Here is a 16,258-nt window from a genome sequence, read left to right on the forward strand (position 1 = left end):
AGGTACATGTCATAGAAGAAAGGCGGGATTAAATTGTGACTCCGTTTTTAGCAGTTTTCAAAATAATTCACTGGTTCCCTAGTATATTCCAAAGGTTATTGATCAATGAGATTCTTTATTGTTATTATCCTTATGACCACAAAACATTTTATTTTGTTTTAATCTTACTTATTTTTAATTTTTAAAAATAAGCCCTACGCCCAACATGAGGCTTGAACTCATGATCCTGAGGTCAATAGTCGCACGCTCTGTGAACTGAGCCAGCCAGGTGCCAACATAAAACATATTTTATATCTATTATTATGAACACGTGGATTTAAACATATTTGTCCTTGGGGCACATGGCTGGCTCAATGTATGTTGTCAGTGTATATTTAACTCTTTAAGATACTGCCAAACTTTTCCAAAGTGATCGTACTGTTTCACTTTCCTGCCTGTAGGATGACATTTCTAGTTTCTCCACATCCTTGGTGAGGTCATTCTTTGTAAATCTACCCATTTGAACAGATTTGTAGTAGCGTCTCATTGTGGCTTTAATTTGCATTTCCCTAGTGACAAGGTTAAATATCTTTTTGTGTGCATACTTGCTATCTTGTATCTTCCTGGTGAAGTATTTGCTCAAATCTTTCACCCATTTTTAATTGGATTGCTTTGTTTCTTATTGTTGAGTTTGGGGAGTTTTTCTGTTTTCTGGATATAAGCCCCTCATCATTATATATGTAGCTTACCATTATACATGTGGCTTGTGTTTTCACTCATGCCTTTCAAAGAGCAGAAGTTCTTAATTTTATGAAGCCCAGTTTATTGATTTTTTTCCATTATGGATCATGCTTTTGATATCATACCTTAGAGCTCCTCGCTTAGCCAAAGGCCATAAAGAATTTTCTCCTACGTTTTCCAACAGAACTTTTATAGTTTTAGGTTTTACATCTATATCTCTGATCCATTTTGGGTTCTTTTTTTTTTATTTTTAGATTTTATTTATTTAGTTGAGAGAGAGAGCACAAGTTGTGTGGGGGGGTAGTGGCAGAGGGAGAGGGAGAAGTAGGCTCCCCGCTGAGCAGGGACCCTGAGATCACGACCTGAGCGGAAGTCAGACGCTTAACTGACTGAGCCAGCCAGGTGCCCCCCTCCCCCTTTTTTTAAGTAAGCCCTAGGCCCAACATGGGGCTTGAACTCATGACCTCAAGATCAAGAGTCACATGCAAGATGCCTGGCTGACTCAGCTGGAGGAATGTGTGACTCTAGATCTCAGGGTCATGGGTTTGAGCCCCACATTGGGTGTAGAGATTACTAAAAAATAAACAAACTTAAAAAAAAAGTTGCATGCTCTACCAACTGAGCCAGCCACGCACCCCTGGGTTCATTTATGTGTGTGAGAGAGGTAAGGATTGAAGTTCTTTTTTTTTTTTTTTTTTTGTGGGTTTTTTTTTGCATTTGGATATTTCATTGTTTCAGCACCTAGAAGTCACTGGTTTTTTTTTTTAAAGATTTTATTTATTTATTCGACAGAGATAGAGACAGCCAGCGAGAGAGGGAACACAAGCAGGGGGAGTGGGAGAGGAAGAAGCAGGCTCATAGCAGAGGAGCCTGATGTGGGGCTCGATCCCAGAACGGCAGGATCACGCCCTGAGCCGAAGGCAGACGCTTAACCGCTGTGCCACCCAGGTGCCCCTAGAAGTCACTGTTTTTGTTGAAAAATCTATTCTTTTTCCACTGAATTGCCTTTGGCACCTTTGTTGAAAATCAGTGGTTCCCATGTGCACAACATTTTGGCTTCTGCTTCTCTTCATTCAATTTAGGTGCTGATAAGCATTGTCCACATGGGAAAAGGATAGTAAAAATGTTAAGGTGGGGGCACCTGGGTGGCTCAGTTGGTTAAGTGTGCAACTCTTGACTTCGTCCGACTCTTGATTTTTGCTCAGGTCTTGATCGCATGTTTGTGAGTTCAAGCCCAGCGTTGAGCCTGCTTAGGAAAAAAAAAAGTGTTAAGGTGGCCAACAGTGGACAGAACCAGGTAGAGAGATTTGGCTTTCTGTCCTTGAAAATGCCCTCCACTTTGTCCTCACTTTTGAAAATGTCCCCCACTCTGTCCTCACTCATCTCCTCTGTCTCTTTGCTCGGAGATTGCCTTATTTCCCCATGAAAGCCCAGCCTCTGTATTATATCTCTGTTTTCATCAGTTTTGTGGACTGACTGCTACCTCTCCCACATAATCTCCTAAGCTCGAGAGATCTTTGGTTCTATTTTGTTCTGGACTAGAGCAAGCCCACATTTTAGAAGAGACCTCCCGATGGTCACTCACAGCTAAGCCAGCAGGACTTTGGCTACTGGCTAATTGTGGAGTGCATTACACTCAGGGAACGACAGATCATGAGAACTGGAAAGATTCATGGAGATCACTTAGTCCTGCCAGGGCCCAGAGGGGCTAGGCCATGTGCCCAAGGTCCTTCAAGGTCGGATGGCAAATTCCTGGCCCAGCTGAAATGAGATCTGGGGCAGGTGCCAGCTTTCCTGGGCTTACACCTTGGCTCCATTTATTTTTGAGATTTAAAATCTGGTCATTTCATTTTAAGTTAAATATACTAAGTAAGTCCTATCACGTGAAAAGAGAAACCAGAGAAAAATGTTTCCCGTCAGCTTGGGGAAGTGAATCCTTCTGTGACCTCATCAGAAATTTACCCTAAAGAGACCTATTAAAAGCTTCTTTGGACTTCCCCTGGCTCCTCAGAGGAAGTAAATACTTCCTTGGCCTTGACCAAATAGACTTGGTATTTATCAGCTGCCTCACCGATGATCTTTTCAATCACGGGCGAAAGAATCCCTTACTGCCCGAGTGGGCTGGTCAGCCGTGCCATCTGGAAGAGGCCGGAGAGCCAGGAGGTGACTTGCTGTGGCTCTGTGGCAAGGCACTCCTCTCTCTGGGCTGCAGTTTCTCCACCTCTGAAGACGGAGGTGTTGGCCTACAGGCTGTCCAAGCTTTGCTGCCTCTATGCCTCCAAATGTCTAAAAACCTGTGCATTTTTAGTGGGCATCCAAGGGTTCTCAACTTCAGCTAATCATCTGGGACGCTTATTTAAAAATGCAGATATCCCTCCGTAGGGACACTTATCCTGATCAAGCAGGTCAAGCATGTGGGCTCAGGAATAAGCATTTTGGTTGGTGGCCCATATTTGAAGGGACATTGAATTAGGGGTACACATCTTAGCTGATCATCCAAGGCTCCCCTTGTTTCTTTCCTCTTTCTTATGACTCTTATGACTCAGGATGCGATGAAGGGCCTCTATGCCCCATCATTTTTTTCCCATCAAATATTTATTGAGGGTCTGCATGGCCAGACACTGTTTTAGATGCTGGGGATATAGCAATGAACAAATCAGAATCTCTTTTCTTTTGGAGCTGACTTTCTTTCATTTAGAAATATGTATCTCAGGTAAAATAAATTAATCAATAAATATGTATCTAAGTTTCCTCCATATCTCTCTGTGGCGTGATGGCTCACTTCTTTTTAGCACTAAGTAATTGTCCACTGTCTGGATGTATCACACATTCACCTACTGAAGGACATCTTGGTTGCTTCCATGTTTCAGTGATTATGAATAAAACTTCTGGAAATATCTGCATTTGGGTTTCTGTGTGCATGTAAGTTTCCATCATTCTTATGTGCTTATTTTTTAAACTTTGGGGCTGTAAGTTTGAGAAAATCATGAAAAGGCAGCAACTGTCAAACGGTTCTGGAGGAAGCTCTGACAGGGTACATGCAGCCAAAGATAGAGGCACGTCTGAGCAAGTTCCCTTTTCTGTCCTTTCAGATTTACTCAGCAAATGACTCAAACACCAGTAAACTAACCAAAGGGCGGGAGAAAGAAAAAAAAAAAAACAAGAAAGAAGGAGGATTCACTGTCCAGTAACTTTCAAGAGCTGATTTCTTATACATTTCAACTTTCTTCAGCTGCTCTTCTCAGTAGAGCCAAACGTCAAGAGGCTATCAGGAATGTCAATGTCAGCCCAAAGGGAAAGCTTTCCAAGTTTGCTGGAGGGGTCTCTGGGCTTCCGGCTTTCTGGTTTTCAGCATTTGGTTCTCTCTGACAAGATCGTCCACCTTTGTGGGTGACAACACCTCACCTGTCATCACCCATTTCTGCGCTCCACTGAGAAGGTGTTTCCTGGGGTGTCCATGGGAAACCAGTCTTCACTCACCACCTGGTGCTTAAAGGAAGAGTGGGTGCAGCTCTATCATGAAGGAAGGGCTGGCGTGCCCCAGGTCAACTGCAGACCACCTCTTCTTTCCCCATGACTTCCGATCTCACCAGACTCAGGATGACTACTTCTGGGAAAGTCAAACTTGGATGTAAAGTTGAAAATACAAAGATGAACAAGCCAATAAACAAATTAGGCAAGAGAGTTGAACAGACATTTTGCAAAGAAATACACAAATGGATAACAAGCAAGCAAAACACTCAGCATCGTTAGCCAAAAGGAAGTGCAAATTAAAACTGTAATGAAATACCACCACACAGCCACCAGAATGGCTAAAATTTAAAAGACTGATGACACCAAATGTTAGCAAAGCTGTGGAGCAACTAGAGCTCCCACACAGCACCAATGCGATTATGAAATGGTGCAAACACATGAGAAGAGGTCAGGCAGTTTCTTATTAAATTAAACATCTATACACCTGTGACCCAACAATCCCACTTGTAGGTTTATCCAAGAGAAATGAAAACACGTTTACAAAAAGATTGTGTAAGATTGTTCAGTGCAGCCCAACCTGGAAAGCTCTGAGATGTCCATCAACAGAATGTATAAGATGTAATACATCCACACCGTGGGCTGCTATTCAGTGATAGAGGGGAAAGTGAAACACGGCACAAGGAGGACGTCTCAGAAACACCCAGGTCTTTTGTTACATTCTGCTCCATTCATCCAACCCTTCTGAGAGCAGAATTAGGTCATCCAGAGCTTGGAGTGGAAGAAGATAAAGTGGTAATATAGAAAGCATCTCAGAAACCTCAACAGTCCTGATCCTACAAGAGAAAATCGTGTTCTCCTGCCTGCCGGCCTCTAGCTTCAGCAGGAGTCATTCCCCTGCAATGTCCTGCCCTTTAGCCAGTGGGCATGTTTGCTCCTTCTGGAATTCAGCATCGTGTGTGTGTGTGTGTGTGTGTGTGTGTGTGTGTGTGTGTGTGTGTAATTTGCCATTTCAACCATTTTTGTAAAGATTTTGTTTTTAAGTAATCTCTACACCTACTGTGGAACTTGAACTCACAACCCTGAGATCAAGACTCACAAGCTCTACCAACTAAGCCAGACAGTCTCCCCGTTTTCAACCATTTAAAAAAAAAAAGATTTTATTTATGTATTTGAGAGAGAGGATGAGCAGGGGGAGGGGCAAAAGGAGCGGGAGAATCAGACTTCCTCCTGAGCGTGGAGACCCATATGGGGCTTGATCTCACCACCTCATGACCTGAGCCAAAATCAAGAGTCAGAGACTTAACTGACTGAGCCACCCAGACACCCCTACAAGGCAGATGAACCTTGAAAACATTCTGCTGAGTGGAAGAAACCAGACACAAAAGGACAAATACTGAATGGTTCTATCTCTATGAAGTATCTAGAGTCGGTAAATCCATAGACATAGAAAATAAGGTCGAGGTGCCCGTGGGCCAGCAGGAGGAGGGGATGAGGACTTACTGTGTGATGGATACAGAGTTTCTGTTTGGAGTGATGAAAATATTTTAGAAATAGTGATGATTGTACAACATTGCAAATGGAATGAATGCCACTGAATTCTACATTTAAAAATGGTTGACAATGGGGGCTCTGGGGTGGCTCAGTCTGTGTCTTTTAAAAAGAAAGATTTATCTATTTGAGAGAGAGAATGAGCAGGGGTAGGGGCAGAGGGAGAGGGAGAATGAGAGGGAGAGAAGCAGGCTCCCCACTGAGCACAGAGCTGATACGGGGCCCAATCTCCTGACCCTGAGATCTCCACCCAAGCCGAAATCAACAGTCAGATGCCCAACCACCTGAGCCAACCAGGCGCCCAATAAATATATCTTTAAAAAAAAAAAAAAGGTTCATCTCAATTGTAGCATGAATCACAACATCATTCTTTTATATGGCTGAATAATACTCCATTTGTGTGTGTATACCACATTTGGTTTATGCATTCGTCTTTTGATGGACATTTGAATTGTTTCCACTTTTTGGCTATTGTGAATAATGCTGCAACAAATAGTAGCTTACACGTATCTGTTTGAATCCTTACTTCCAACTCTTTCAGGTACATGCCTAGAAGTAGAATGTTGGATTATACAGTAATTCTATGTTTAATTTTTTTTAGGAATCACCAAATTGGTTTCCACAGCAATTCCACATACGCACCAGCCACGTATGAGGGTTCCAATGTCTCCACATGCTTATTAATATTTCTTTTCTTTTTTTTGTGCTATTTTTTAACAAGATTTATGTATTTATTTGAGAGAGAGAGAATGCAAGTGGGGAGAGGCACAGAGCAAGAAGGAGAGAGAATTCTCAAGCGGACTCCCTGCTGAGCTTGGAGCCCTTTGCAGCACTTGATCCCAGGACCCCGAGATCATGACCTGAGGCAAAATCAAGAGTCAAACATTCAACCACCTGAGCCATCCAGGCGCCCCAGATGTCACGTGCTTTTACATATACTATTTTCTTTCCCTCAGCGTCTCTCTGAACCCTGTTTCCCCTTCCCTCCCTTTGCTCCCACCCCTGTCCTGAGATAGATCATGGATTGGCTTCCTCCACATGTTTTGAGCTCCCTGAAGGTTGGTGTTTGGTGATCTTCCCAGTCTGTGTCCAGTGCTTGGCACAGACCCATGTACAAATGCTCAGTAGTTGGGGCGCCTGGCTGGCTCAGTCAGTAGAGTATGTGACCCTTGATCTCGGGGTCATCAGAGTTCGAGCCCCATGTTGGGTGTAAAGATTACTAAAAACAAAACAAAACCAACTTTAAAAGAAAACGAAATGCTCACTAGTTGATACTGTGGAGTGCAGGGATGGAAGAAATAGTACCCCGCTCTGGGTCAGAATGAAATGATTTCCCCTTCCACATCTGCCTGCAGCCCTCAGAAAGTATTTATAGACAGAGGAATGTGGGTGTGGAGGAGAATTATACACGTAGGAGAGTTGAATGGGGAGAGACTGTGGGGCATCTTTGGATGTCTTTTTTTTTTTCCCTCACCTTTGGTGTGTCTCCCCCCACCCCCTTGAACTCTGGAGAAAAAGAGATGTCAGGAAATGTGGGGAATGAGCCCTTGGTAGGCAGGCATGAATGGCAGGGTATCAGGATTAGATTCAGCCACAAGGAAAGTGACAGAGCCCTACAGTAACGGTGGTTAAATTCATCAAAGTCCAGGGTAGGCTGTCCAGGGCTGGTTTGGCAGCTGTCCTCACAAACTTCCCAGGGGTGCAGACTTCTAGTTCACCACGCCAACATCCTAGGTGTGGCCCTCACTGTCTGACCCAAGGCAGCAGCTGGAATTCCAGCAGCAGGATGGAGGAAGGACTGAAGGAGAAAGGGATTGTGGAAGGTTACCTGGAGTTGCCACATGAGACTTTCACTTGAATCCCATTGGCAAGAACTTAGTCAGCCGGGCCACACCTAAAACCTAGAATGGCTCAGACAAATGGTCTTTATTCTGGCTGGTCATGTACAAGATCCAAATTGAGCATCCCGCTACTATAAGGAAGAGAAGAGGAAAAAATGGCAGATAGCCAGCCTCCACCGCAGACGGGCACAGATAAAGATGTATTGAGCAAATACCGTATTTCCAGCATTGTGCTTGACCTTTTATATATTACTCACTTCTCCCGAAACCCTAGGAGTCAGACACCGTATTCCATCATATTGATGAGGAAACAAGGTCAGAGGCGTTGGGTAACTCACCCAAGGTTACACAACTGTCCAGAGCTAGGACGACAAACTTCACCATCGGCTGAATGTGGGTGTCCCCCCCAACCCTGCCAAATCCAGATGTTGAAGCCCTGACCCCCAGTGTGATGGTATGAGGAGGTGGGCCCTTTGGGAGAGAATTAGATCTAGATGAGCTTATGGGACTGGGGTCCTCACAATGGCTTAGTGCCCTTCTAACTAGAGCTCTTTCTTTCCACCTTGCGACGAGGAAGCAGGGCGGCAGCGTCACCAAGAACTGGATCCGCCGGCATTGTGATTGTGGACTCGCCAGTCTCTGGTACTTTGTTATAGCAGCCCTGAGCTGACTGAGACAGACTTCAAAGCTCTTCCCACCACATCCAGCTACCTTGGGAGTCATAGAGGATGGAAGGTTGGGAGAGAAGTTTAGCCATCCTTTTCTGAAATTCACACCAGCTCGCCAGGCCAGGAAAGGCAGCAAGGGTTTGGGGGAAATACAGTCATATTTTTAAATGCATTTGCCCCTTGTTTTCACCTCTTAGGGTAAGAGGTGCGGCTGGAAAGCAGGAAGACAATGTTGTCACTGGTCTGGTCCTCACGGCACTGAAAACAGGACGACTGTACAAGGAAGAAGTAAGGCTCTGAGCGCTTGGACAAGTCCCTCAATACTGACTCTGGGCATCCAATCCCTCAGCCATCCTATCAAAGATGGAGGGTGGACTAGAGCAGGGCTTGTCCTGAGGTAGAAACCTCAGGAAGCTTTGCAAAGAATTTTTTTTTCTTACATGTCTATTTTCTATTTTCCCTTTTTGTGAGGTTCCAGAACCAACTATTATAGCCAACAATGCTTATTTCTTTTTTTCCTTTTTTTTTTTAAATTAAGTAGGCTCCACTCCCAATATGGGGCTTGAACTCATGACTCTGAGATCAAGAGTCACGTGCTCTACCGACTGAGCCAGCCAGGCGCCCCTGTTCATTTCTTTTTTTATTTTATTGTGGGAAGAACACTTAGCATGAGATCTACCCTCTTAAATTTTCATGTGTACGTTATTGTTGACTGTAGGTCCCATGTTGCACAGCCGATCTCTAGAACTTCTTCATTCTGCTTAATTGAAACCTAATGCCTGCTGATTAACCACCATTTTAGTCTTTGATTCTGTGAATTTGACTACTTTAGACTCACATGAGTGGAAACTGGCAGTATTTGTTCTCCCGTGACTGGCTCGTTTCACAAAGCACAGTGTCCTCAATGTTCATCCATGTTGTCCCCATATTGCAGAATTTCCTTCTTTTTTAAAGGATGAATAGTATTCCAGTGTGTGTGTGTGTGTGTGTGTGTGTGTGTGTGTGTGACACATCCTTTATCCATTCATCTCTCGATGGGTGTTTAGGTTGTTTCTATATCTTGGCTCTTGTGACTAGTGCTACAGTGAACATGGGGGGCTAAAATCTCTTCAAGATCCTGATTTCAATTATTTTGGATAAACACCCAGAAATAGGATTACTGGATCAGAAGGCAGTTCTATTTTTTTTTTTAAGTAGGCTCCACACCCAGCATGGAGCCCAACTCAGGGCCTGAACTCATGACCCTGAGATTAAGACCTGAGTTGAGATCAAGAGTTGGACTCTTTTTTTCTTTTTAAGACTTTATTTATTTATTTGAGAGAGAAAGAGTGAGAGAGAGAAAGCACAGGAGGGGGAAGGGTCAGAGGGAGAACCAGACTCCCTGCCAAGCAGGGAGCCCAGTGTGGGACTCAATCCTGGGACTCCGGGATCATGACCCAAGCTGAAGGCAGATGCTTGACCAACTGAGCCACCCAGGTTACCCCCCCAATTTGTATTCCCACCAACAGTACATGATTTCTCCACATCCTCACAATACTTGTTGCTTTTGCCTTTTTTTTTCTCTTGATAACAGCCATCCTGACACATCTGACATTTTGTTCTGGAAAAGGCAACCTCTCCTCACAGGTTACTTTTCTCAGGCTACAAAAGTGTTTGTAATTTTATGGTCAAAAAGCATTTGTAAAATAACTTGTATCCCTTACTCAGAACAAAATGTTTTGAACTAAAAAAAAATGTTTGGGATTTTGTGCAAATTAGGTTTTGGCACAGAGATAGGCAGATTTCATGACTGGAGTCATCGAGCATCTCATTTAGGCCTTCATCTCTTAGACTCAGTCATTTGCTTATTAAATTAATTCTGTGGGGGGCACCTGGGTGGCTCAGTCAGTTAAGCCTCTGACTCTTGATTTCGGCTCAGATCATGATCTTGGGGTCATGAGATTGAGCCCTGCATCGGGTTCCATGCTGGGCGTGGAGTCTGCTTAAGATTCTCTCTCTCCCTCTGTCCCTAACTCCACCCAGCCCCCCGCTTGTACTCCCTCTCTAATATAAAATAAAAATGAGGGGCACCTGGGTGGCTCAGTCATTAAGCATCTGCCTTCGGCCCAGGTCACGATCCCAGCGTTCTGGGATTGAGCCCTGCATCGGACTCCCTGCTCAGCGGGAGGCCTGCTTCTCCCTCTCCCACTCCCCCACTTGTGTTCCCTCTCTTGCTGCCTCTCTGTCAAATAAATAAATAAAATCTTAAAAATAAATAAATAAAAAATAGAATTAAAAATAAAATAAAATAATTCTGTGGGGCCAGTCCCAGTGCAGGGAGATCTAGAAGCAGTTGGAAGACCCTTCTCAGAGCTGGCCTAGTTATGGGGTTTAAACTTGAGATTTAAAAACAATTTTGTCCCTATGAGACCAACTGCCAAATCACTTCAAACGGTCCGGGAATTCAGTAGGAAAGTGAGATCAAAACCTGTGTCAGGAAATCGATACCTTCCCATATACAAACACCCAGCAGTGAGACGGCATGATGGAAGAGGTCTGATTTCCAATGTCAACAAAACAGATGAAATATCTGGGAATAAACATCACAGGAAACGTGCAAATCCCCCCTGCACCAGGAAAACTCTGAAACATTCCCAAAGGACATGAAACTGAAAAGAACGCTCTGTGTTCTTGGAAAGGAAAACCAAACATCATAAAGATGTCAATTCTCCCAAAGGTAGTTTATAAATTGAACATGATCCAAATAAAAACATCCAAAGGCTTTTTTTCTAGAACTAGAAAATCTGAAGTTTACACTGAAAGCATGGAGAAGCAGAACAGCCAGCAGAACTCTCGGAGGGAGAGAGGCTGGGGAGGAGGGGCCCGTCGGACACCCAAACCTTCTGGAAGCCTCAGGAATGAGCGTGGTGGGTGTGCCCAGCAACAGAACCACACCACCATGGAAACTCAGTGTGTAAAATGCATCCTCTCAAATCTGAAAGCTGACAATGGGCTTTTTTTTTTTTAAGTTTTATTTATTTGTTTTAGAGAGAGAGAGTGAGCGCAGGGGGCAGGGGAGGGATGGACCAAGAGAATCTCCAGTAGATTCCCTGCTGAGTGCGGAGCCCAACAGGGGCTGAATCTCAGGACCCTGAGATCATGACCCTGAGATCATGGCCTGAGCCAAAATCAAGAGTTGGATGCTTAACCAACTGAGCCACCCAGGCGCCCCTGACAATGGACGTTTTGATAAATGCTATCTGGACAGCTGGGTAGCTTTCTGGAAAAAGAGAGCTGGGTCTAACTTCACATTGATCACCAGGGTAGCCTTCAAATGGGTCAAAGGTTGAAACATAACAGTGAGAATGTGGATAACTCCTTTGCCCTCAACAAGAACAGGAGCAGTGGGTGGGCACAGGGCGGACGGGAGAGGGCTGGCATGCATGCGTGGATTACCAGGCGTGGGAGCTGGCGGCGGGGAGCCCACAGTACCTGGGCAATCCTCACATAGCTTAGCGAACGAAGTTTCTTTTTTTTTCTTTTTTAAAGATTTTATTTATTTATTTGACAGAGACAGCCAGCGAGAGAGGTAACACAAGCAGGGGGAGTGGGAGAGGAAGAAGCAGGCTCCCAGCGGAAGAGCCTGATGTGGGGCTCGATCCCAGAACACTGGGATCACGCCCTGAGCTGAAGGCAGACGCTTAACCACTGCGCCACCCAGGTGCCCCACGAACGAAGTTTCTTGAGGCTTAGAGAGGTATCTTGTGTAAGGTCACCTCCTGGTTGCTCCCAAAGCATAGGAGGCAACCTGTCCGAGGCCACCCGGAGTCTGGGTCCTAACCGCGGCTCTGTGGCTCCTGACCGCAGATAAGACTGGCCACCAGGTGGTTCCCGAAGCGAGGCACACGGCTTGGGGGTGGCGGGAGGGTGGGGCCAAAGGCGGGTCAGGGAGGGTCCTGCCTTCAGGGAGAAGCTCCTCAGTTGGACAAGAGCCCAGTAACGCATCAGGTGGAGCAAGGGTAGGCATTTGGGGTGGCGCAGCAAAAGCTCACTGGAAGCTGGTCAGGAAAGGCTTCTCAGAGGGTGTGGGGCTTGCGGAGTCAGTTCCTGCCTCAGGCTGAGCCTACGGAGACGGCAGAGAGGGAGAGAGCCCTTGGCCTTGGATCAGAGATGCTGGCTAAAGCCAGAGACACTCAGAAGGGACGTAAGGGGCCAAAGAATTGGAGAACTGGCCCAGAGAACCAGGATCAGACTATAAAAGGCCTTGAATGCCGAGATCATAATCAGTATTGGTCCCACAGCACCTACCAGTTTCAAAACACTACACACAATCACGTTGGAACCTCAGGCCCGCCTGGTGCCATTGGCACTTTTTTTTTTAAGATTTTATTTGTTTATTTGAGAGAGAGGGAGAGATAGCGAGAGCGTGAGCAGGTGGAGTGGCAGAGGGAGAGGGAGAAGCAGGGAGCCCGATGTGGGGCTTGATCTCAGGACCTTGGGATCATGACCTGAGCCGAAGGCAGACGCTTAACGACTGGATTAAAGCCCTGGGCCTCCTGTCTTGCACTTTCCCCTACATCACACCGTTCCTGAGGGTCAGGAGTCTGCCCTGTGTCCTGGAAGCTGGGGAAGGTTTCTCAGCAGAGGAGGGAAGAAGTGGCAGGGCCGCCACAGTCGGGGTGGGGCGGAGACCGAGGGGCCGGCAAAGGATGGCCTCGTGTCCCTGCACCCACGGGCTGCCTCCTGCCTCTTCCACCCCTCCTCTGCTGCTTCCTCCTCTCCCCTTGTCTAGCCCTCAGGGCCTGGCCTTCCTTGGGCTCCGCTGCATTCTGCCCTGTTCCCTCGCCGAGTGGCAAGTGTAGGGTCTCAGCCAGGGCCGTGGTTTCAGGGCCACCTCTATGCCCACAACCTCTCATCCCTGGTCCCCTGCTCAGATTTGTGTCCCTGAGCCACAGGCGAAGACATCCTGTTGCCCCAAGACATCTGTCTGCTGGCACCTCCAATTCCGCTTGTCCAACCGGTTTCCCCACACCACTCCTGCTCCCCCTACTCCAGGGCTCCCTGTCTCAACCCATAGCAGCCGCTGCCCCCACTGCTCAGACAAGGATCCTAAAGGTCATTGCCAACCCTCTGTAGTGTAAGCTCCAACAGGTTTCTGCTCTTGTTTTGTTTTTGTTTTTTGAGCGAGTGCGAGCAAGCGGGGAGAGGCGGAGGGAGAGAGAGAGAATTTTAAGCGGGCTCTAAGGCCTAGCACGAAGCCCGACCCCGGGCTCGATTAAGCCACAGAGCCACCCGGGTGCCCCGGTTTCCTCTCTTAAAATGCAAGTGACTGGTTTAAGCTTTGATCGCTGACCCACTTCAGAGGGTTCTTTGGAACACGCACATTGCCAGCCCCACGACCAGACAGAGAAGTAAAGAGCCCACCGCCTCCCAGCACTGAGGCTCCTTTGTTTGAACGATCCTGGTTGATTTCCATGACTGATTCCAGTCACTTGTTTTTTTCTCTTCTGAGCTTTAAATTCCCACTCCTTGAGATCCTAGGCCTCTACCTTTGACCCTAATTAAAGCAAAACACTGCCCCTGCCTCCTCTCTCCCTGTGACCTCACCATGTGGCCCAGGTGTGGCGTTTCCAGGTCCTGTATGTGGCAAATATTTTTTCAAAGTTTCCTGATGGTTATTGCTGAAGGGTGCCTTGGAATCATAGTAAGAGCCACGAGGCCTGTCCAGCCACAACACTGGTTACTGATGGGCTGAGACCCACACACGACACCCTCCTTCCCTTTCACCCCCAAGTCTTGGCAATCTGTTCTCCTCAATATGGCTACCGTCAACCAGCTCCTCTTTGCTCTCCCTGCCAGCGCCCTCTGTCACCAGGGTAACTGCAAGTGTCTCTTACGTTGTCCCCTTTCTCCACTGACCAAACCAAGCAGGACCACGGCTACTCCTTTGCTTAAAATCCCTCAGGGTATGTCCTCAAAGAACCTTGCACACGAATGTTCACAGAAACATCGTTCGCCAGAGTGGAGACAACTCCAAAGGTCCACAGGTACGCACGGATAGATGAGATGTGTGTCCATGCCATAGAATGGTATCCGGCCACCACAAGGAGTGAAAAACTGACACGTGCCCCCACACGGCTGAACTTTCCAAACACAATGCTGGGCGACAGCAGCCAGACACACAAGGCCGCATGTCAACAGACCCCGTGTGCACGAAATGTCCAGAACAGGCCAATCCATGGAGACAGAAAGTAAGTCTACTTATTGGTGGTCGCCAGGGGCATGTACGGGTGGGGGGAAGTGGGAAGTGCCTGGTAAGGGATACATACTTTCTTCTTGGGATGATGAAATGTCCTAAAATTCATTGCCTAATTCCGTGAATAACACTAAACACTATTGAATGGGATGCTTTATTTTTTTAATTTTTTAAAAAAGATTTTATTTATTTGTTTGACAGAGAGAGAGGCAGCGACAGAGGGAACACAAGCCGGGGGAGTGGGAGAGGAAGAAGCAGGCTTCCCGCTGAGCAGGGAGCCTGATGCGGGGCTCAATTCCAGAATGCTGGGATCACGACCTGAACCAAAGGAAGATACTTAAAGACTGAGCCACCCAGGCGCCCCAGGATGCTTTATTTTTTTAAAAAAGATTTATTCATTTATTTGAGAGAGTGAGAGAAAGCACAAGACAGGGGAGGGTCAGAGGGAGAAGCAGACTCCCCCCGAGCAGGGAGCCTGATGTGGGGCTCCATCCCAGGACCCTGCGATCATGACCTGAGCTGAAGGCAGATGCTTTACCGACTGAGCCACCAGGCGCCCTGAATGTGATACTTAAATGGGTGGGAAATGAGTTGTATCTCAATAAAACTATCCTTAGAAAAACCCCCAATCGCCCAAGCCGCTAGGGGTCTCCACTCCCAGCTCCTGCCCGTGGCTTACACAGCCCTGCTTTACCAGGCCTCTGCCCCTGCGCCAACTTCTCCCTTGGGCCCCACTCTCCCTCCCTCCCCACACTCAGCTCTTTCTGGAACTTGACTTGTCCAAGGCTTCCTCCCTGGAATACCTCCCTTCCCCTCTCCACAGAGCAGTCATCCTGCCCAGCTTTTGGCTGTGTCTGCCTTTCTGGTCTTCCCTGAGTTCTAGACAGGTGGGAGCCACTGCTGAATGTCCCCCAAACTCCTACACTCCCCTTGATCATGCCGCTCCTCCCACTGAGTCACTATTTGCCTGCCTTCCCCCGCAGACGGGGAGGTTGGGAATGCTGGTATCACTGGCCTTGCTCATGAGCCGCGTCTCGGACACAGTATTTTTAAATCAGATCATGGAGACCACGGACGTTTTAGGCGCCCTTCTACATGTGAGGGAGGCAGCAGTGCCTGAGCTCCTGCCCCGCCGACTGTACAGTCTGGCAGGGGAGAGGGGCAGAAAGACAGTCTGCACTCTATAAGAAACCCAGGAGGTAGCCAGAAGGGCTGTAAAGAAAAACAGCACTGTAAGGAACAGAAAGTGCTGGAGGCCAGGTGATTACTAATTATATTTCGAGAGGGCCTCTCTGAGCCGAGGACTCGTATTTGAGCAGAGGCCTGAATGAACCACATGACAGTCTTAACAAACATGCCCCCAGTGACCGAACAAGGACACCAGATGGAGGGTCAGAATCGTAAGAGGGAAAGGGGCAGGCTGCGCCCTCCTGAGCTGGGAGCCCGGGGAGAGAAGCGTGGCCGCAGGGTACCGGCAGAGTCTGCTGGTCTCGGGGCGACGGCAACGTGGCCGTCGTTGCTGCTTACATTTAGCTCCAGATGAGCAATTCTTTTTTTTTTTTTTTTAAAGATTTTATTTATTTATTTGACAGAGAGAGACAGACAGCGAGAGAGGGAACACAAGCAGGGGGAGTGGGAGAGGAAGAAGCAGTCTCTCAGCGGAGGAGCCTGATGCGGCTCGATCCCAGAACGCCGGGATCACGCCCTGAGCCAAAGGCAGACGCTTAACGACTGAGCCACCCAGGCGCCCCCAGATGAGCAATTCTGCTTCC

Source organism: Ailuropoda melanoleuca, chromosome 13 (genome assembly GCF_002007445.2).
Source record: "Ailuropoda melanoleuca isolate Jingjing chromosome 13, ASM200744v2, whole genome shotgun sequence".
Lineage (NCBI taxonomy): Eukaryota > Metazoa > Chordata > Mammalia > Carnivora > Ursidae > Ailuropoda > Ailuropoda melanoleuca.